Raw genomic sequence first — 24,896 nt, forward strand, 5'->3', positions numbered from 1 at the left:
GCTGTCATACCATACTTTGCCAGCATGTCAAGTGCATATTGCCTTTGCACCAGCCATATACCCTTGCTTGTTCTAATCACCTCAATGCCAAGAAAGAACCTTAAATCACCAAGGTCTTTCATATCAAACTCTTTGCATAAAGAGGCCTTAACCTCATCAATGCCTCTCCCACAATCACCTGTGATAATCAAATCATCTCAACATAAATGACTATCATCACGATACCATCATGTGTCTTCTTCACATAGAGTGAAGAGTCTGCATTTCCAACCACAAATCCAATACTGACAAGATGTCTGCTGATCTTGTCACTCCAAGCACGAGGTGCTTGCTTCAAACCATATATTGCTTTCTTTAACCTGCAAACAAAAGTAGGATATTCTGGATGTACATATCCTTCTGGCTGTTCCATGTACACCTCTTCTTGTAGTTCACCATTCAAGAAAGCATTTTTTACATCCATTTGATGTAAAGCCCAACCTTTTTGTGCTGCTAGTGCAATGATAGACCTCACAGTAGCCATCTTAGCCACTGTGCTGAAAGTTTCATCATAATCAAGACCATAAGTTTGTGCATATCCTTTAGCGACCAGCCTTGCTTTATGTCTCTCTAGGCTGCCATCTGACTTGCACTTGACCTTATACACCCATTTGCAACCAATTGCATTCTTTCCTTGCGGTAGCTCAACCAATTCCCATGTATCATTTTTGTCCAAAGCATCCATCTCTTCATCCATGGCTTTCTCCCATACATGCTCTCCAATAGCCTCTGTATAGCATGTAGGTTCCACATGCTTCACCATAGATGTCATGTATGCATAGTGCATAGCAAAATCTCGATATGTCAATCTGTCAACTCGATATCTGACTCTCTGGGATCTCCGCAATGCATGCGGGTCACTCTGTACACCTGTAACTCTAGCATGTGGTGGCACATATCTGTCCTGCCTAGCACCAGGTGTGCGTAAAACAGGTATGCCAAGCTCCTCATCCAAACTCTCTGGAACTAGATGACTCATAACCTGTGATTCCAATTCCTTCGACCTCCTTCTTTCCTTTATCCATAGCACTACTCCGAGTGCTCACACTCTCATGCCTCAAACGTCCTGACCATGGACGTGTACACTGCTACTCTCAGCTTCTGCTGCTAGCCCAGACATAGTAGTAGAACTAGAACTTGCTTGTGGCAAGTTCACAGGCACATCTGCCTCAAGTGACTCAATGACTCCCTCATCTTTTGCTTTGTACCAACTAGCAAGCTCATCAAACACCACATCTCGTGAGATGACCACTTGTCTAGTTTGAGGGTTATAACATTTGTATGCCTTTCGATCCTATGCATATCCAACAAATACACATTTCTCTGCCTTAGGATCCAACTTCCTTCTTCTTTCGTCAGGCACATGTACATAAGCTATGCATCCAAAAACTTTGAGACGTCCAATGTCTGGCTTGTAACCTGTAAGCCGCATCTCTGGAGTGCTTCCATGAATGGCTGCTATAGGTGTTTTGTTCAGAATATACACTGTAGTAGCACATGCTTCTGTCCAATAGTAATTTGGCATGCTCTTTTCATTGAGCATTGCCCTTGCCACTTCACATATGACTCTATTCTTTCTCTCAGGCACACCATTCTGCTGAGGTGTATACCTGCAGGTCAACTATCTTCTTATTTCATGCTTCCTCAAGAAATGCTCAAAAGCTTTTGAGGTGTATTCACCACCTCCATCTGTTCTCAAACATTTAATCCAACAGCCATATTGCTTTTCTGCAAGAGCTTTGAAATCCATGAACTTTTCCAACACTTCACTCTTCTCTCTCAGAAAGTATATCCATGTCATCCTACTGAAATCATCTATAAATGTCACATAGTATAGACTGCCTTTGATAGATGGGTTTTGTGCAGGACCCCATACATCACTGTGTACTATCTCAAGTGGCCTGTTACTCATATTTCCTTCTCTAGGAAACCTCAACCTTGCCTGCTTTCCAAACTGACAGGCTTCACAAACATGCATATATCCATCATATTTGAATCTAGGCAATCCACTGACAATGCCTCTTGTTTGCATGTTCTTTTAATCTCTGTATATTGACATGTCCAATCCTCTTGTGCCACATATCAATGTCCTGCACAATCCCATTGCTCTTTGAAAACATGGCTGAGCTCAATTCTGGTATGCTTGCATCTAGTTTGAATAACCTTCCTTCCTTTTTACCTTTGGCAATCAATCTACAGCCATGCTTAAAGTCTTCCACAAAATAGCCATTCTCATTGAATCTTACTTGTAGTCCCTGCTCAACCATTTGGCCTACTGATGCCAAATTCTTTGTAATGGATGGTACATATAGCACTTCTGACATATTCTTCACATTTCGATCATGCATCCTCAAAGGCACACTGCCAACATGTGTTATAAGATGCTGAGTATCATCTCCTGTGACCACATAACCATTTGTACCCAATGGTTACATCTTCTCAAACCACTCACCATGACATGTCATGTGGTTTGAGGCACCCGAATCCATATACCATGACTCATCTCCAGCATTCTGAGAATCCATTGTCCCCATAATGTGCTTCATTGCAAAAAGATGATTTGAACTCCCATCATTGTTACTAGTAGATGCATAATTTCCATGTTGTGGTCTTCCATTCCTGACATCATTCTGCTTTTTGTAACAATCTTTTGCCATATGTCCAAGTTTGCCACAATAGTGACATTCAATCCCATTCAAATTTTGTTGAGGACCTTGCCATCGTCCTCTACCACGAGCACCTGTTCCAACTCTCCCCCTATGGGATTGAAATCCACGACCTCCACGTGATCCAAATGATGCCTGTGAATTCTGAAAATTCTGATTTGATTGTGGTTGAGTAGACCTGTCATCCCAACCACGTCCTCCACGGCCTCGAGGGGCTAATCTCCCCCTGCCTCGAGAGCCTCTAGATGAGTAAAAAGCCTGATTCCTTGCATGCTCATCATTACTGGATGAGGATGCACCACCTGTAATATTCATACCACCAAGTCCAAGCTTTAATTCTTTCACAATGAGCAATGACACAAGCTCATTAAAGTCTGGCATTCCTCCCAACCTTACTGAGATGGAAGTATCAAAAGATTTGTACTCCCAGCCTAAACCACGCAATGTGAGAGCAACCAAATCATCATCATCCATTGGGGCATGAATTGATGATAGTAAATCTGCATAACCCTTGATTTCCTGAACATACTCATGTATACTCCTATTCCTTCGTGTTACACTGTGAATCTGTTGCTTTAGTTGTATCTTCCTTGCACCAGTGTCTGTCTCATACATTCGGCACAATATATCCCATGCTTCTTTCGGTGTATTTGCATCTTGGATGTGAATAAGCAAGGCATCTGTTACACATATTGAAAAGTAATGCAACACTTTTGAAGACCGCTCTACCCATTGCTTGTGAGCCACCAACTGAGCATTATTTGGTTGAGGAGGTAGAAATGGCTTTGGGTCTTCATCCGATACAAGGCTCCACAATCCTTTGCCTTTCAAAAAACTCTTCATTCGAAACTTCCACACTTGGAAGTTAGTTCTATCCAGTTTCTCTCCAACAATTTGGACCGGACCATCTCCCATGTTTGCAAGGTAGTAGATGCACCCCTTTGAACACAATCTATAAAGTACCTGTAATGCTCCAAATCTCTCCAAATCACATCAAATGATTGCAATATATGTGCTTTTAGATCCCACAATGCTTCATCAACAATGTATACTCGATCAAGGTTGAAAACAAATGATACTTCTTCACAAAAAAAATTTTGGTTTTTTTTCTCGCCAGAGAACCAGTCAAAGATCTTGCTCTAATTTCTTCAAATCTTGTTCAAATTTTATGTTTATGCATTCATTGGCTTCATAACACATTGCTCCAACATATCCTAGAAGGGTTTGATCAAATTCTTCAAGTTGAGTGAGAACCACCAAGTTTTGCAACTCTCTGGAATGCTGTTTTCTGCAAATGTCAGGTACCACCTCTCACTAAAAATGCTCTATCTCCTTCAATTCTGATCCAAATCCAAAAATTCTTGAACCAATAGCTTAGCAACTCTTGGGACTTTGCTTGTACCAAAGGAATTTGTCCAATTTGATATAGACAAGGATTAATGCCTTGATTAGTGATGCTCTGTTTCTGGACAGAACTTCTGCAAACCTGTAAATCTCTAATAATTGACTTCTATGAGCTCCAAATACATCAAATGAGCTGCAACCAAGCTTCACAATGCCTTAGCAATGCCTTTGCTCAACTCCCCAAGCTTTGAATGGCATCAAATGGTGTAGAAATGAGTGAATGGCATGATATTTGATGAACCTGTCCAGAATTCTGCTCAGAAAAGCACCGCCTGCTCTAGAGGGCTGTAGGAAAGGGGCATTTCACATTTGAGTTGATAGGGTTCTTAGCAATGACCTAATCTACCTTGTGCTTGAAGGGTTTGGCTCAATTCTTGCTCTAACTCCTGCAATCAATCCTCCACAGGGGGTATGTTTTCTGCTTTTGTGAAAAACCAGAAACTTTTGCATAAATTCACGTCCACTTGATTTTGCTCAAATCTGTATGCATCAATCTGCTTCAAGATTATGTATGTTTCTTGTACCCACTTTGCTAATACATGTGCAAGCTCAAATACACGTGCCTTTGTGTATACATTTTCCAAGAGTATATTCACTTCAAGCTTTCCATGAAAGCTTAGAGAAAAACCAGAAATTTTCACTTGCTTTATGCACTTCAATCTTCATTGAACCTGCCTGCTCTTTGGCACCTGCAATCCACTCAAGGGAGTTTTGCTACTCTTACCAGTTAGGCCAAGCTTTAGATCTGTAACCGAGGTGAGCTCCACAGCTTTCTTTTGCTCCATAGCTTTAATGGAGATCTTCACAACTGCTGCTGCAGCTTTGCTTCACAGCTTCTTCTTCCTCTTCCCTCTTCTCTCACTCACTCTCACAACACAACTAATGAGCTCTAGGCTCTGATACCATGATAAAAAAACAGAAGAAGGAGGGAGCACACACAAAGAGAAGCAAACCCTAATTCATATTCATCAATCATAAAGAAGGAGAGAAGCCATAGTCATCATCTCTCTCACACACACAAAAGAGAACACAACATAGTGTTATGTCCACACTACAAAGTAAACCTAATGTAATGTCCACACCACACATGACCAGATGGACGCGGTCAAACACACCACACGATATCCATCTACCATACTGTCACTCTGTCAGCACCCATGTGCTATCCTCCAGCTGTATACGAGCTTGACATTTCAACAGTTCCAATAAGCTAAAGATCATAAAAATCCATCTAGTTTTGATCATCTTATATCCAACTTTTCATGTTCACTAGTACTTCATAAACCCTAAAACACAGAGTATTTGCCTCATTTGAAAACTTCATGTTTTTTCATATTGTGTTAGTACACATCATCAGCTATCCATAGACACCTTAAGCACCTAATTCCAATCTTGTTTGACCTTTCATCCATTAAAATCCAAAAATTGCAGCTATGCCTAGGGGAAGGCCACGTAAGATTGTGGATGAAACTCAAGAGATGTTGGAACTTAATCAAGGAGCACTTGTGGAAGACATCGATAGTGTATTTGACATTGGGGATAATGCACATGTTGAGAACATTCTGGTACACGGGTTGGTTTGTGACAAAATGCTTGGAGATGGCAAAGGCAAGAATGCCGTGAGGAGGTCACCTATGCAAACGTTGTGGCTAATGCAAGGGCATAACCTTCTAAAGCCAAAAAAGTACCACCCATCTCCAATGAGATTTATGAGATGATGTGTATGATGAGAGCAATGTTGGATAGTTTTAATGATAAGAAATCCAAATTTCAAGACCAACTCATCAATTTGCAAAATCAACTTCTCAACACTTTCAAAAGTGAGATGGCCTTGTTGAAAAGTGAGTCAAGGAATGTTTGAAATTCCCCATACATCGCTATGTACTATCACAAGTGGCTTGCTACTCATGTTGCCTTCTGTAGGAAACCGCAACCTTGCCTGCTTTCCAAACTGACAGGCTTCACAAACATGCATATTCCCATCATACTTGAATCTAGGCAGCAGCCCACTGACAATGCCTCTTGTCTGCATGTTCTTTAACCTTTGTATATTGACATGTCCAATCCTCTTATGCCACATATCAATGTCCTATATCACATTTTTGCTTTTAGAGAACATGGCTGATTTTAACTCAGGAATTCCAGCATCCAGCTTAAACAACCTGCCTTCTTTCTTGCCTTTAGCAATGACTCTACATCCATGTTTGAAATCCCTGTTCCACCATTTGACCAACTGAGGCCAAGCTTTTTGTGATAGAAGGCACATACAAGACATCTGACATAGATTTTGTTTGACCATTGTGCATAACCAATGGTACACTTCCAACATGTGTAATGGCATGCTGAGTATCATCTCCTATTTCCACATAGCCTTTCACATCCATAGGCTTCATATGCTCAAACCATTCACCATGACAAGTCGTATGGTTTGATGCTCCAGAGTCCATATACCAAGTGTCATCATTCTCAGCATTTGTCATCATAGATCCCACAACATGTTTCATGGCAAACAAGTGATTTGCACTGCCATCATTACTGCTTGATGCATAATTTCCACCATGTTGTGCATAATGTCCACCACGTTGTGCTCTACCCCCTCTCAAATCATTTTGTTTGCGGAAACAATCACGTGCCATATGACCAAATTTCCCACAGTAATGGCAAAACACATCTTGCATAGATGTTTGTTGGCCTTGCCAACATCCTCTACCACGGGGATTACCTCTGCCTCTCTGAGGTGTATATCCACGACCACCTCTAGCACCATATGAAGGCTGAAAATTCTGTTGTGGTGACCTGTCCTGCCATCCACGACCATTACCACGGCCACGTGATGTGAATCTCCCCCTCCTCTAGATCCTCTGCGAATAGAAAGCCTGACTTTTGCCATTATCATCATGGCTAGTAGATGCATCCAGAAAGGAATCACTGAGTTTGATTTCCTCAACAAGTAAGAGTGAAACCAACTCATCAAAGTCTGGTAAACCTGTACTCCAAACCGAGATGGATGTATCAAAAGATTTATATTCCTTGCCAAGACCACGCAAGGTAATATCTACCAAATCATCATCAGGCATGGGGGCATTTATTGTTGCCAATGCATCTGCAAACTTCTTTATTTCTTGCACATAATCATGGATGCTCCTTCTATTCCGCTTCACATTATGTATCTGTTGTCGCAATTGAGACTTGCGAGCACTCGTGTCTGTATCAAACATCTTTACCAAAGTATCCCATGCATCTTTGGGATTCTCAGCATCCTGTATGTGTATGAGCATAGCATCCGAAATACATATAGACAGATAATGCAACACTTTGAATGCTCTTTCTGACCATTGCTTGTGAGCTATAACCTACTGCTGTGTAGGTTGTCGGGGTAGTTCCGGCTCTGGCTCAATACCTGTAATGAGATTTCAAAAACCTTTTCCCTTCAGAAAACTTTTGATCCTATACTTCCATGCCTGGAAGTTCTTCCTATCCAGCTTTTCACCAACAATCTGTACTGGATTATCCGACATATTTGCTCAATGTGCACCTTCCGCACAATTCCAAATCTGTAAATGAGCCTTCCTCAGCTCAAGCCAACAATCTTCAAATTTGATGTAGAAAATCAACCTGTATGCATCCAAAATGAACTGGCTCACGCAGTCCGAGATACCCTGCTTTGATGCTTTTTCCAAGCCTCCAAATTGTAATGTAGTGGTTCAATCAAGTATGGACAACTTGCATTGACACCTAAACAACCTCAATGTTGAGTATCAACACCATCCGACATGTGTACATATCAATTTTATCAAACCCCTTTCTCTATTTTGTGAAAAACCCAAGAAAACCAGTAGTAATTTTGCTCTAATTTCTTCAATCCTTGTCCAAATTGAGCAACCAGGCATTCATTAGCTTAGCAATGATGTCCACTAACTCCATGTAAAAGGAATTAGTCCAATTGTTTAAGACCAATGAGTAATTGTTCGATTAAAATCACTCTGTTTCTCTGCAACCAATAGACAGCCTGTTTAATTAGCTCAATTAGGCATAATTGATCACACCAACAATGTAGCATCCTTCTCACTAGTGTGTACCACAAATTTGCTAAGCCAATTGTGGGAGTAATCAAGCACCCGAGTTGAATTTGATCCTCCACTCAGTAAAAGTATCAAAATATGCTCTGTTTCTGCTGTCCAGTCTGCGCTGCCTGCTCTCTACAGGGATTTGGGAGTGATTATAATACTAATTGATGATAGAATAAAGTGCCCAACACACCTAGGTAAGTGTGTAACCCATCAATGCTTTCATTTTTGCCAAAAACATGCTCCAAATGCATCAAATTTTGACTCCCTTTTCTCTATTTTGTGAGAGCTCAAAAACCAGAATTTTTCACTCATTCAAATGCATGTAAAATGCTCCAAAATCAGTGTAGGGCTTGCATAGGAGTTGCCAATACATTCCTTGCTTGTCACATACATATTTCTTTGCCAGATTTGCATGTATTTCACCATACATCACCGCTTTCAAGCTTTAATGGAAAGCTTCCAAAAACCAAAAATTTTCTTTGCTTTGAGTTGCCCTAATTTGCTTTGCTTTTGTCTGAATCACGTGCAATCCGCTCAAGGATGTTTAGAAGACCTTACCCGGTAGGCCAAGCTCTCAGATCTGATAGAAATCGGTGTGCTCCAAGCTTCACAACTTCAATGGCAAGCTTCACAGCTTCTCTTGATAGCTTCTTCTCCCTCTTCTCTCACTCACTCATAAACCCTAATAGACAGCACAAGGCTCTGATACCATGTTGAAAGATAGGTAGAGGGAGAGGAGACACACACACAGGAGCAAACCCTAATGTATATTGCAAACCCTAACCATAGAGGGAAGCCATCTCCCTTCTCACACAATGCATAAAGCCATAATCCATAATACACACACCACACTATGAGTTGTGTCCACACACATCTAACCCTAGCTAATGTCCACACACTATGACCAGCTGGACGCGGTCATTTATGTCTTACACATGTTCCTACCTAACATGCCAGCACATAGCACATCGAGCTTGAATCTCAACACATCTCATTAGTGGGTCTTTCATTGCCCTGCAATCTTTCAACCAAATTTCTGAATTTTTGAGCATAGTCTTCCACCAACATATTCTTCTGCCTAATGTCCCTGAGTTTTCTCAGAACATCGGTTGGAGTCTTTTCCTTTCTGAACCTCTTTTCCTTTATGAACCTCTGCAAAAATGCTGCCTTCAAAGCATTATAATTAACAAAATGTGGAATACCATATTGGCTAAACCAGCTCATGGCTTTACCTTCTAATGTGGCTGCAAACTGTTGAAGTTTAATTGGATCATTGTATAAAGCCTGATAACCGCTTGCTTGCCATCTAGTACCACCTCTAAATTTAGCGGCTTTGACCGTGGGGTTGAGAGGTGGTTGAGCCATGAAGTTCGACTGTGGTGGTCTCCTAGGTCTTTGCCTGGTAGCCCCCTGTAGTAGTGGGTCAAACTGGAGACTTCTTCGTACTCTTACAGATCGTCCTGCCAAGAGTAAAGCCCCTAACAGTTGCCTTACTTGCCTTCTCCCTGCTGCTCCAGAATGCTCCTCCCGGTGGTCTACTGCGCGATTTTTTTGCATCTTTCTACGACTGTGGTGGTCTCCTAGGTCTTTGCCTGGTAGCCCCCTTTAGTGGGTCAAACTGGAGACTTCTTCGTACTCTTGCAGATCTTCCTGCCAAGAGTAAAGCCCCTAACAGTTGCCTTACTTGCCTTCTCCCTGCTGCTCCAGAATGCTCCTCCCGGTGGTCTACTGCGCGATTTTTATGCATCTTTCTATGCATAAAATGAAAATTGATGAGAATAACTCTTTTGGAATTAAAATAAATTTCTTTATGCATCTTTCTATGTGATGAGAATAACTTTTTTTGAAATAAAAATAATTTCTTTATGCATCTTTCTATGCATAAAATGAAAATTGATGAAAATAACTCTTTTTGAAATAAAAATAAATTTCTTTATGCATAAAATGAAAATTGCACTTTTAGGATACACAATTGGTGGGGATTACTCTTTTTTGGATAATAAAAGATAAAACTTATTTCACTAATTTTTAGAAAAATTTCGCCATAGCCTCCTTTGTATGGCTGACCATTTTTCAATTTTTTCTAACTTAAAATTACTTAAAATTTATCCCCAATTGGTTTCAAGCACTCTAAACTAATCAAATTTTACTTAAAAGAGAAACAATATGAAAAGGCTAATTCCAACAATTAGATTACTTAACTAGGATAAAGAAGGGTTGAATTTAAGAAAGAGAGGGTGAAAGCCTTTCCAGCAAGGCATAGCATCACAGTTTTCAATTTAAACCAAACAAGATTAGAAAAACCATCAAAGAATAAAGAAAAGGTAAAATTACTAACTTACAAGAATTCTGAGAGCTTTCCTTTGGCTTGATGGTTTGAGGGAGCTACTCTTGTTTGCAACAAGAGTGGCCACCAAAACTTTAGAAGAGGGAATGGTCAAAACTTAATGAATTATTAAGAAATTCATAGTTCTTGACTCTGGGGTGGAGTAGAGTAACAGTGCATAAAACACTATTAAGCTCCAACAAAGGGGGAGGCTTCTATTTGTAGGAAAAAGTGAGCTCCTAACCAAGCAAACTGATTCTAGAATTTTCTAGATCAGTTTGGTCAATTTTTGACCATTTTTAGGTCAGTTTAGCTTACTTTTTGGAACTAGACTTGAATTAGGAGAGAGGAGAGATGAAATATCTCAATTTTTGATGATTTAAAACTCCATTCCACATGTGAAGTAGGCGCCTCATTCATGAGGGGGGGAATTCCCATTTTGAGGTGTCAAAAATCCATTTTTTTAGAATTCCTTTGGTCCTTAATCCACTCTTCATCTTATGTGAGTATTTACTCGTTTTTGGGGGGACTTTCTTTATTTCTTCTATTTATCTTCTCCACACATTTGGATGAATCTGATTGGCCCCTCAAAACCTTAATTTAAAAATTTTTAAAAATCTGGACCCTTAGGATAAGGCCTCTTGAACAGATTATACTTGATTTCTAATGCACCTTCTGAAAATCTTATTACAAAAACAAGTGTGTGTGTGTGTGTGTGTGTGTGTGTGTGTGTGTGTGTGTGTGTGTGTGTGTGTGTGTGTGTGTGTGTGTGTGAGAGAGAGAGAGAGAGAGAGAGAGAGAGAGAGAGAGAGAGGGAGAGGGAGGGAGGGAGGGAGAGAGAGAGAGAGAGAGAGAGAGAGAGAGAGAGAGGGTCAGTATTGAAATATTACAACATTACAAAAAGAGGTAGAGGTAAAGATAAGCTTTACAAGTGCATAGTGCATTTGCAAAAAAAGAAGATACATAAACACAAAACCCTAATTATATGTTCCACAATGTTAATTACAATTGATAAAAATGGAAAAGCCACCAAAAGCCTCCGTTGTTCTTTTGCCTTGAGAGGGGTTACATAGAAAGAATTGCCATTGGCATTACCAAGGAACTGTTTGTGCATTCATTTGTTTATTTGATTTATGCTTGTGAGCATATTTGTGTATGTGCGCCAAGGGTCGGGGATGCAAGGACGAGCATGTGTGCACATGTTTGTATCTTTTGACATATAACGAGTGCGTGTTGATCTTGGTAGGAAGAGAATCATGTTGCTCTTGCTTGAGGGCAACTCTAGAGGTACAAGGGGTGGGAGTATCTGCCAGAGAGGTCAAACCCAAGGTCACTCTATGTGAAGGGTGAAAACAAAGCCAAGCACAAGAGAAGAGGATAGAACCATGTCTCAAGAGCCAAAGAGAGGAGCTGAGTCCACATTATGCTCATACTCATGGTCTTGGTCGCCCTTTCGCTTAGCTTCAAGCTCTTGGCTAGTGATTGCACCAACCGAAGAATCGGGGCAGAAGAACTAGAGGTGACCGCTAGGGCTTGTGTGGGAGTGGGGCTCACCACGTGTCACGTGCACGCCTGTGCCACCATGGCTTAATCTTCAGCATGAACATTCTTAATCCCTAATTAGTTAGCAGTCAAGTAGCATCAGAGGTATCTTCATCAGAATCAGTATCAGAAGAAGCATTATCATCAGTAGCACAAGCAGCAGCACCATCATCTACATCATCATCGCCAGCATCAACATCAGCATCAGCATCATCACATTTAGCAGCAGCATCATCACATGGAGGTTGGGGCCTCTGTCGGCTAGCTGTAGATAGACAGGCTGTCAGTAGCCAGTAGAGGACCCAATAGCAGGCCGTTGGATGCCCAACAACTGGCCGATAGCAAAGGAGATGAAAGCACATCATTTATATATATTAAGGGGATTTTATGTCCAATCAGTACTGGGGCTGACTACTCTGTGGATGCTGGCCAAACAGCACTCCACACTCATATATATGCATCACATCATTTGCAACATAAGCACATTCAATTCATAATTCAAGCATTCAGTCATAGCATTAGTAGAACATATGTAGAAGGGGCCTAGGTCACCCCTATGGGGCTGACCATAGCCCTAAAGCATGTACAAGCATCAAGTTACCTTTTGTACCATAGTAATACAAGAAAACCTGACACCTAATCTCTCTCCTCTCTATCTAATCATGTGTTAATTAGCATCAATGTTCTTAATCATGCTTAGGGCTATGGATCAGTACAACAAGGCTTCCGCGCATGCAACATTGGTATGCGAGCATTCAAGCTCAGCCCACTTAGCTATGTCCCAAGGAAGGTGCACAGTTCCAGTAGGAAAGATGCAGCAAGGTAGCAGATAGAGTGGTTTGCAAAACAGGCAAAGCTAGAGGAAGCATCCTCTGAGGGTAGGTACGCATACTCAGTACCTCATTAAGTGCTCAGATCATTTCCAAAGGTCTAGAAACAGGCATGATCAGTTCCGGTAGGTGACCCAACATTGTGTCAAGGGACAACAGTGAATAGATGCTCAGTTCTTCATCAAAGCCTTGGAAGTGGAGATCAAGAGTGAAGGTGTTCATTCTTTGTGCAAGTTTCGTTTCACTCTCATGTAGCATCTTGTGCTAGAGACAAGACAACTATGCTTGGTCTCATAAGCCATTGCTTAAGAGTGATCAATTGTTGGTTTACTTTATTGTTTAAGAGTGATCAATTATTGGTTTAAGTAGATTTAAAATTGTTTAAGAGTGATCAATTATTGGTTTAAGTAGATTTAAAATTGGGTTAAGCTGTTGCTTGGTGTGAAAAGCTTCGTAATCTTTCCACAATGGTGCCGCAATCTTGATAGGTGAAGATCAAAAGGCTCTAAGAATTTTTGAGCAATATAATTATTCCATCCATGATTAGGGGCTTAAAATATCCCTTAGGATTATAAGGTTAAGGAAGTAATGAATGACTCATCCATATATATCGATAGAGCAAGAAATGCAAAGAGTAATATTTATGAAGTCAACAAATATTTTTGAAAAGATGATGAATGAGTTGGAATATGTTAAAATGCACTTTATATAAATTTATGAAGCCCACATGACAAAGTCTCAACCCCTACTAAACATACACTACCCCTACTATTATACTTAACCATTCATGGGCTGTTGTACACCTACTAGACATACAATGCCCCTTGCATACTACTATAATGCCATATCCATACTAAAAACCTCCACCAGGAGGTTTAGGTGTTTGTGTGTGTTCATACTAGCTACGAAAATAGGGAGGATGCTCACTACTACATGACTTGCACCTATGTCAACACTTTTTCTCCAACACCTAGACCACTAGAGAGAGTAAATAGGGAGGATGCTCACTACTACATGACTTGCACCTATGTCAACACTTTTTCTCCAACACCTAGACCACTAGAGAGAGTAAATTCATTCCACATTTCCAAGTTGATATTCGAGTTTGATGGAACTACCGACCCTATATTGCATATGGAGATGTTCAACCAAATTAGCGGCTTATAATGAGATAAGAAGTTAAGTGCCTTTGGCCTCAATGGAAGGTAAATCAAGATAATGGTTTTTTCTTTAAAACCCAAAGATAAGGCTAACTTTGATGCCTCAAGTGCTTTCACGATCGACAAGGAACACTAGAGGTATAGCATGTAAAGTAGTTGGAGGGAGAATTAATCAAGGATTACATTAATTTTGTGCAACAATGCGTCCATTTCCTTTGTAAGGATAGAGACAATTTCTCTAACAAGAGATTGATCAAGATATTCTTGGAAGGCCAGACAACATGCTCCACAAAACCTTATATTCCCAAGGAGATTCTTGGGAGGCTTTTCTTCATGACAACATGCTCCACAACATCTTACATGCCCAAGGACCTATGCCTAAGGACATAGGTCATTGTAGAACACTACAACTAGAAGTGAAATTGACTTTTATGACATGTTCATGGGAGCTCACAAGATACCTAAAGGAACTTCATTAGAGGCCTCATTTGGCACTATTCTTTCCAAATCGAGTAAGAAGGGAAATAAGCCTTTAGAAAGATAGCTAGTTGAAGAGAGATTGTTATAGCCCTTATGTGGCAAATAATCCAACATAAAGGAACTTCATTAGAGGCCTCATTTGGCACTATTCTTTCCAAATCGAGTAAGAAGGGAAATAAGTCTTTAGAAAGATAGCTAGTTGAAGAGAGCTTGTTATAGCCCTTATGTGGCAAATAATCCAACAATGGAGAGCTAACAATAAAGGAAGAGATAATACAAGTCAACCACATCTATATCCTAGACATACTGGTGTATCCAATAAGTTGTGAGAATTACACAAGCTTAGAATGCTTCTAACATCAAGGGCTATTGTACATTAGTATAGGTAAGCCTCTACCAATTGCCTCACTTGGTTGTTGGTGTTTTTAGTAGTGAGTCATGTTTTCATGGTGGTTATTGGATGTCATTCATAGGTGTGAACTTTGAAATAGGTGATTGACGGGGTAAATCTAGTGGTGGCATGGGTAGCACCAAAACAAGGCACTTACTGGTGATGCTATTTGCTAGTAGAGGTGCATTAGCAATTGCTGGTGGCATGGGTAGCACTAACAAGGCACTTGCTGGTGATGCTATTTGCTAGTAGAGGTGCATTAGTAGTTGTTTGCTAATGACTTGAACTAGGGTAAAATGGGCCAAAGATGTGCATTGAGGGTACCAAATATACCTTTTCCACCACTAAATTTACCTTCTCAACCACCTATTCTCTAAGGTAGTAAACGAGTGGGGTTCGATGAGAGGATTTCCTTGAAGACTGTTTTGAGATATAATTTGGAGGCTTGGAACCAAATGGAGTTTAGTAAAGAACAAGATAGCATTTACATTGAGCTCTTGGATGTTGAAATATACAAGTGAATAGGGTGTGTGCGGGAATAAGCCCTTAGTAAGAGGCTATAAAAGAGAATCTGTAAATGAGTGAGAAGATGTGAAAAGGAGAGAAGTATCTACTGGGAGAGAATAAAGGGTATCATGAGAAGATTTAGGATGTGTGGAGATATTCTGGGAAGAGGTGGAGAGAATCAAGCAAAAGAGGTGGAGTGAATCAAGGAGAGATCAGTGGGATTAGATGCTTGGATGTAAACTCTATAAATTGAGGCATTGGCCTAATGAGAAGTTGTTGGTTTTTGATTATCGATGCCTACATTAAGCTATCAAAATTGCTCAGTAATCTCGTCTTAATCATCATCTAATCTCTTTGTTAATGATGTTGATTTCTAGCATTTGATCTTATGAAAAACAGGTAGAGGGAGAGTAGACACACACAAAGGAGCAAACCCTAATGTATAAAGAAAACCCTAACCATAGAGGGAAGCCATCTCCCTTCTCACACAATGCATAAAGCCATAATCCATAATCTACAACAACACACTACTTGTGTTGTGTCCACACACTGCTAACCCTAGCTAATGTCCACACACTATGACCAGCTGGATGCGGTCATTTATGTCCCACACATGTTACTATCTAACATGCCAGCACATAGTGCAACTAGCACAAGCTGACATCGAGCTTGAATCTCAACAGCCCCTCTCAAGCTCATGATGTACTACCATAGATGAAGATGTAGATGATCTTGGGCTATCAAAGCTCTCAACACTCCCCCTCAAGCTCATCCCTTTTACTCCCAACATAGTACAGAAGTACTCAAACTTCTCCCTGGCTAAGTGGCTTTGTAAAGATGTCGACCACCTGCTCTTCAGTCTTCACATACTACAAATCCAATGTACCACATCCAACACTTTCTCTCTGACAAAATTATTGTGGACCTCTATGTGTTTGGTCCACGCATGAAAAACTGGATTCTTGGCCAACTGTATGCTGCTCATGTTGTCACAATGAATGACAACCTTGCCACCATCAATAGGCTCACCCATCATGTTGTCACAATGAATGACAATCTTGCCACCATCAATAAGCTCACCCAAATCAACCAAGAGACTCTTTAACCATACTTCTTCACATGTAGCAATGGCTGCATCCCTGTATTCAGCCTCTGTACTAGATAAAGCAATAGCAGGTTGCTTTTTGCTGCTCCAACTCACCACTGCACTTCCAAATGTAAAGGCATAACCACTACTAGACCTCCTATCATATACGAGCTACTTGCCCAATCTGCATCTGTGTAGCCGTGTACATCCAAGCCTTTACCATGCTCATAAAAAGAAGACCATAATGTGTAGTGGTCTTTACATAGCGCATAATGCGTCTCACTGCATCCAAATGAGGTTTTTTGGGGCTTTGCATAAATTGGCTTACTAGCCCCACAGCATAACTGAGATCCGCCGGTCGTGTAATAGTCATGTAAATAAGACTGCCAACTATCTTTCTATACATAGATGGATCATCCAACTCCACCAAAATCAGCCCGCAGCGTCACATTCTGCTCCAAAGGTGTACTCATTGGTGTACACCCTGTCATCCCATATTTTGCCAACATATCCAATGCATATTGGCATTGCACTAACCATGTCCCTGCATGGTCTTTGATCACTTCAATCCCAAGAAAATATCTCAATTCACCCAAGTCTTTCATATCAAACTATCCACTCAATGCCTTCTTGACATGCATAACATCTGTAGCGTGATCTCCTGTGACAATCAAGTCATCCACATAGATGACAAGTAAGATAATCCCATGATCTGTTTTCTTCACATAGAGTGAAGAATCTACTGAAGAAACTTGAAATCCAAGGGAGATAAGATATCGGCTTATCTTATCACTCCAAGCACGAGGTGCTTGCTTCAAACCATATAATGCTTTCCTTGATCTGCATACATGAGTGGGGTACCTCAGGTGTACATATCCTTCTGGCTATGCCATATAAACTTCCTCTTGTAAATCACCATTTAGAAATGCATTTTTCACATCCATTTAATGCATTTCCCAACCATTTGCTACGGCCATAACAATGACTGCTCTCATTGTTTCCATCTTTGCAAGTGGACTAAATGTTTCATCATAGTGTTGTCCAAGCCTTGGGTTTGTGCATAACCCTTAGCTACCAACCACGCTTTATGGTGCTCAATGACACCATTTGATTTGCATTTCACCTTATAAACCCATTTGCAACCAATGACATTTTTGCCTTGTGTGGTAAGGCAACCAAATCCCAAGTTTCATTTTATGAACCAATGCATCCATCTCAACATCCATTGCCTTCTCCCATACATGCTTCCCAATAGCTTCTGTATAGCATGTAGGTTCCACATGCTATACATCAAAGATCTCTACATCATGGTCCCTTGTAAATAATCAGGTCATCTACATAGATGACAACAAGCACAACCCCTCTGTCTCACTGTCTCACATACAGCGAGAAGTCACAACCAGTGACCTCAATGTGCATACATACACCCAGAGTTTTGTGCATAGAATCGATAACTTACCCACAGTGCTCGAAATCGCCTGCTTTCCAAAAACCGGAGGTCCTAACGTGCCCGAAACACTTTTTCGGCCTGGACAACTTTGTCCGATAGAACGTTATAGTTTCCCTACAGCTTTACTCCTCGAAGAAAGCTCCTCAATCAGAGATGGTTTTGGGTACCTCCTGTAGAGCTCCCGACAAGGGTGTAGTCACCAACACAAATAGGGAAGAGTAGATGAAGCTCTTACCCTCGTACCGCTTCATGTGCTTCTCTTGCTTGCAGCTCAGCCCCTAGCATGAACCAGGCTTTGAGCTCTTGCAAGCACACACACACTCACAAAATCCTAAAAGAGAACACACAAGGTGAGAGGCTAAAAATCTTCTTCTTCTTCACATATGCGCATGGGTATAATAATTGAGTGTGAAATGGGCCAAGGTATATAAGATAATGTAGTTGTAAAGGTGCCTTTTGTTATTTTTTATGAATACAGAGTACCTTGATGCCTATGGCACAATAATCCATGGTGGTGAGATTCTCCTATATGAGATCTAGGATGGTGACCAACACTCATATTGTCTACTCCATGTAATGAGTGGTCTCCTTCTTACACTTCCACACTTGAGGTTACACCTTTTTTAGAAACTTCAAAGTTAAGTGTGTTGGGTCAAGAACACAACTGGAATGGGTGATGTCCTGAGAGATTTTTTTCTCTATATATTTTGAAAGTTTGGAGTTGTTGTGAGCAAGGAAAGTTGGGCTACTTGTTTGGTAATGCTTAGGCCTTACTTCAGGACCCATAATGCATGCATGTGTGCACCCATGATCCCTTTTTAAGTGCATACATGCTAAGTCCCAACTTACGGACCCCATAACACATTCATATGTGCACCTGATTTAGGGTTTAGGGTTTAGGGTTTAGGATTTTTAAGTGCATACATGCTAAGTCCCGACTTACGGACCCCATAACACATTCATATGTGCACCCACAGTTCCTCTTTGAGTGCATACATGCATAGAAACAAAGCAAGACAAGTTGCTTGAAATTCAAATTGTTTACATTCATAATGCACTTTGTGCTTACTTTTGGGCGTTTGAGACATAAATTAGATTGGCTAAATATTTGCACTTCACTTAAAAGGCTATTTGCATGCTCTTTGCATGCAAGTAAGTCTCTTTTGTCATGTTAAGCCAACATCCGAAAACACCAAAAACACCAAAATATATAAAATACCAAAAATATCTAAAACCTCAAAAAAATTAAAAAAAACATCTAAAACCATAAAAAATACAAAAATACAAAATATAAAATAACATTTAAACAAATTATAAGTTCCAATAATTAAAACAAATTAGAAAACATAAAAGGCAAGAATAGTGTCTACTTTGAGAATGTTACACCAACTCTGAAACATTCAACATAATGCAAGCCTAACTTAGGGGGATTAAATGTGCCTTGAGAAAATGTAATTCAAGAGTGGAAATCTAACAATTTTTGGGATCCACTCAATCGAGTACTATAAATTTTTTCAAAAACATATAGGCATTGGATTATGCAATCTATTTTATTATGTGTAGGGCTACTTATCTTGAGGTGATGGTGATGCTAAACTCAAAGTGACCACCAAAGCACTATAGTCTCATTCACAAATCAATCATCCAAAGTGACTAGTCTGATAAATATACACAGATTTTACAAGACATGGTGTGTGTGTGTGTGTGTGTGTGTGTGTGTGTGTGTGTGTGTGTGTGTGTGTGTGTGTGTGTGTGTGTGAGAGAGAGAGAGAGAGAGAGAGAATAGTGGCAATGGGAGAGCTACCATTTGTTGCTATATCTTGTCCAGCCAATTGATGATTTTTTATTCATCTATATGTCGATGTCGAAAATAATTACGTGCAATTAAAGAGCTCTAAATATGGAGATGATTGCATGCAATTATAGAGCTCTAATTTGATCTTGGATAGCTAGTGAGCGCTACCAAATAAATTACTATAGGGATGTGGGTTCTATATAAAAATATGTTATTGTTGATATGCAAGAATCTCCGTCTACGTAATTGTGGAATCAATTTCTCAAGCATATGAATTAATCAACCATTAAATATAAAGAAATTACAATAAATGCAACATAAACCATGCTTGCAAAAATAAATAAAGAGGTGTGAACAAGCTTGCACATATTCACAAAGCTTCTTCAAAATTGTGAATTACTTCCAAAAATAATAATTTATGTGCATTCACCTTAATCTTTTAAGTACTCCTCACCTTCAAAATATCCAACAAATAAATTAATTGTTAAATCTAACACATATTCCATAGGTAAACAAGCCATCACCACACACATATTCTACAGGTGTAAGTACTACAGGAATCACCTAATGATACAAACTAACTATAATAAAAACTAGAGGCCCTAAGAAAATAATTTGTAAATCCAACACATATTCTATAGGTAAACAAATCATCACCACACACATGTTCATCAAGCATCTTGGTACATAAGGAATCACAATGTGCACCAAACGTATTAATATTTATAATGGCATCACCTATGATATTAATGTAATTTGGCATGAAGAGGTCTTAAAATACATTCTCACTTTCTTGAGTTTTCAATTTCCATCAATTATGGGTATGTTCAAAAGAACGAAGGATTTCAGGGAAGGCGCAAAAATATTAGAGAGAGAAAATGTGCCATATAAACTTCCTCTTGTAAATCACCATTTAGAAATACATTTTTCACATCCATTTGATGCATTTCCCAACCATTTGCTACGGCCATAGCAATGACTGCTCTCACTGTTCCCATCTTTGCAACTGGACTAAATGTTTCATCATAGTGTTGTCCAAGCCTTGGGTTTGTGCATAACCCTTAGCTACCAACCGCGCTTTATGGCGCTCAATGAAAACATCTGATTTGCATTTCACCTTATAAACCCATTTGCAACCAATGACATTTCTGCCTTGTGTGGTAAGGCAACCAAATCCCAAGTTTCATTTTATGAACCAATGCATCCATCTCAACATCCATTGCCTTCTCCCATACATGCTTCCCAATAGCTTCTGTATAGCATGTAGGTTCCACATGCTATAGGTTCCACATGCTTCACCAAATAGGTCATATATGCATAATGCATAGCAAAGTCACGATATGTCAACCTATCAACTGGATTCCTTCTGGGTGTGCCATATAAACTTTCTCTTGTAAATCACCATTTAGAAATGCATTTTTCACATCCATTTGATGCATTTCCCAACCATTTGCTACGGCCATAGCAATGACTGCTCTCACTATTCCCATTTTTGCAACTAGACTAAATGTTTCATCATAGTGTTGTCCAAGCCTTAGGTTTGTGCATAACCCTTAGCCTACCAACCGCGCTTTATGGTGCTCAATGAAACCATCTGATTTGCATTTCGCCTTATAAACCCGTTTGTAACCAATGACATTTTTGCCTTGTGGTAAGGCAACCAAATCCCAAGTTTCATTTTATGAACCAATGCATCCATCTCAACATCCATTGCCTTCTCCCATACATGCTTCCCAATAGCTTCTGCTTCTGTATAGCATGTAGGTTCCACATACTATAGGTTCCACATGCTTCACCAAATAGGTCATATATGCATAACGCATAGCAAAGTCACGATATGTCAACCTGTCAACTGGATACCTGACCCTTTGGGATCTTCGCAATGCATGGGGATCACTCTGAACACCTATCACTCTAGCATGTGGAGGCATATATCTATCTTGCCTTACACACACCTAGTGTGCGTAAAACTGGTATGCCAAGTTCCTCATCCAAACTTTCTAAACAACACACTACTTGTGTTGTGTCCACACACTGCTAACCCTAGCTAATATCCACACGCGGTCATTTATGTCTCACACATGTTACTACCTAACATGCCAGCACATAGTGCAACTGGCACAAGCTGACATCGAGCTTGAATCTCAACACATGATCCACCATAGCTCATCACATTGCTGCAAATTTAATAGGTATCAGAGCCTAGCTTAGAATCCATCAAATTTATGAGCCCATTATCTTACTAATCACCTAGTTAATTAGGATTAGAAAAAATTCAAATATTTTAGCTCTTTTTCAATTAACCTTTGTACCCCCAGCTAGTGGAGGATCTCTCTCTCCCTTCACACATAACATTGGACCAAACCCTTCTAGCCAAACATAGCTACACTCCGTGCATTTCAGCCTGTCAAAACAAATCGCCAAACTGCCATCGCATGCTGCTGATTTTTGCGTTTTTTAAGCACTGTTTTTCTGAAGGAAAACTGAGATCCCCTCTCCACCAGATACAATTGGCCTAATTCCTCTTAGCCCCAAGGGTTTTCAAGGGTGCTATACAAGCTGGTGAAGACAGTTTTTGATTTTATCAAGTCTAGAGTGAGATCCAAGCTCTACATCAAATCTGCAAAGATGACTTTGGTAAAGCAGAGATTAAGCATTCAATGTCTGGTCAAATCTTGTGTTTCTTGGCTTAATTTTTTACTAGACTAACTGTTATTGATGGCTTTGAAAGGACTTGAGCTCATTTGAACTCTAAGGCCCCAGATCTGGACTCCCCACATACTCTATTTTTTGCACACAAAATAGAGGATTATTTTGCTAATCAGTGAGATTAATCAACACTAATCACTAAATTTTGGTGCAATTGAGGGTTCAAATTAACCATTAGATATCTATAGATCCCTATAACTTCATATTGAAATTCGAAGATGGTTTGATACTCCAACCATTCAGTACAGATTTGTTACCCTTTGCTTTATGTAATTTTTGGTGAATTTATGCTGATAAATCTGTTGTAATCATCACTTAAACACCAAATTGAGTTGTAAAAGGGTAGACATTGCCCTTGAATCTTGAAATTGGATCAAGAGGTAAGACCCCCTTCACATCATCATGAGCACGGCACAAGAGATAGCCAAATTTAATGGAGAGCAGTTTTATACATGGCAAACAAAAAACCATGTATTTGCTTTGTGGGGGCTAGTTGAGGGAAGAGATGAATGCCCAGAGGTGAGTGGGAAAAATGAGTGGAAGAGCATGAATGAGAAAGCATTAGGACTTATCGCACTCAGTTTAAATGATGAATCATTCATCACATCACAGGTATACAATGGGCAAAAGATGCATGGGATGAACTCAATAAATTATTTGCCACTCAAGCAAAAAATTCAAAGATAAATCTATTAATGCAATTCTACAAACTGGATATGAAGGAAAGTGCCCCACAACCCAATGTAACCTGCCCCAACAGAGTAAAACCACCTCTTAGCCCCACCGATGATGTAGGCCATGTGGTAGATGTATGTGTGAGCACTTTAGTCAAGGTCACGGGAACTTGTAGTAGCCTTGGACACATAGAGAGAGAGAGTGTCAAGGACTATGAGTTTAGGGACTTGAGGCACTAGTCACGAACTACCAAGTAAGAGGGAAACTTGGTATAGGGTCCAGATGTGTTAGAAGTATTCACTTGAGGGGAGGTGTTGAAATATACAAGTGAATAGGGTGTGTGCGGGAAAAAGCCCTTAGCAAGAGGCTATAAAAGAGAATCTATAAATGAGTGAGACGCTGTGAAAAGGTGAGAAGGTGAGAAGTATCTACTTGGAGAGAATAAAGGGTAGCATGAGAAGATTTAGGATGTGTGGAGATATTTTGGGAAGAGGTGGAGAGAATCAAGCAAAAGAGGTGGAGTGAATCAAGGAGAGATCAGTGGGATTAGACGCTTGTTGGATGTAAACTCTATAAATTGAGGCATTGGCCTAATGAGAAGTTGCTAGTTTTTTATTATCCATGCCTACATTAAGCTATCAGTTAGTTGCTCACTAATCTCATCTTAATAATCATTTAACCTCTTTGTTAATGATGTTGATTCTACCATTTGATCCACCATAGCTCATCACATTCCTGCAAATTTAGCATTAGAGTCTTAGAGCCCACACACTTAATGGTGGAGTGGAGCCAAAGGTAGCAATACACGCATAGATATAGTAAGCAAGCAAAGATAGAGAGAAGAACAGCCACACACACATAGATATATTAAGCAAGCAAAGAGAGAGAAGTACACCACTAAGGTAGATTGATAAGAATGAGTGAAGTACAAGTGAAGTGATAACCTTATCATCCAGCTTATTGCATTATTCCAAGCTTTATAAGGGGTAATTGTTTGCAAGGCCTTGGTAGGGCATTTGTTTAGCACATGAGGCACACATAATTACCTCTAATGCAAAATTTTTGGCAAATCCTGGCCTTTAGCCATGCAATGTGCCATCTCCATGGGAGAAATGTTCTTTCTCTTAGAGCCACATCAATTTGTAGAGGTGTGTAAGGCAATATGCATTGATGTTTTATGCCTCTTTCATCCATATATGCATGAAACTCCTTTGACATATACTCCTCTCCCTAGATTTATAAGAAGGGTGCCAACTTTACATGTCAACACATTTTTAGGCAAAGAAAAAAAGTATCTAAAGCATGTAAAACCTCTAACTTTTCCTTGAATGGATACACCCATGTGTGCCTAGAGTATTTATTCATGAAAGGCACAATTTAGTAGAGATATCTTTTAGTCAACGAAAGGTGTCCTCATAGGACCACATACATCATTATATGTATAAGCTATAACTTGTAGACATCCCTTATTGATCCATCTTTTAGGGATGATGCCCATTGCATCTTGCCTAAAATGTACCTCTCACATACATGTTTGATAGTGGCCTCAAGCTTTGGCAACTCTAAAACCAATTATTTTCTTTTAAGCACAACAGTGTAAAAATTTATGTGATCAAAGCGGGCATGCTATAGTTGAACAAGCATGATTCGATCATAAACTAAACACCTATCATTGACAAATATGAAAATGGCAAAGGCTAACATCAAGTTCTTTTTAATGCTTGGTACAAATAAGACTTTAGAGAGAGTGATTGTTCCATAATTA

This window comes from Cibotium barometz, chromosome 21, assembly GCF_041138505.1.
Source record: "Cibotium barometz isolate CiBa-2024 chromosome 21, ASM4113850v1, whole genome shotgun sequence".
NCBI classification, from domain to species: Eukaryota; Viridiplantae; Streptophyta; class Polypodiopsida; order Cyatheales; family Cibotiaceae; genus Cibotium; species Cibotium barometz.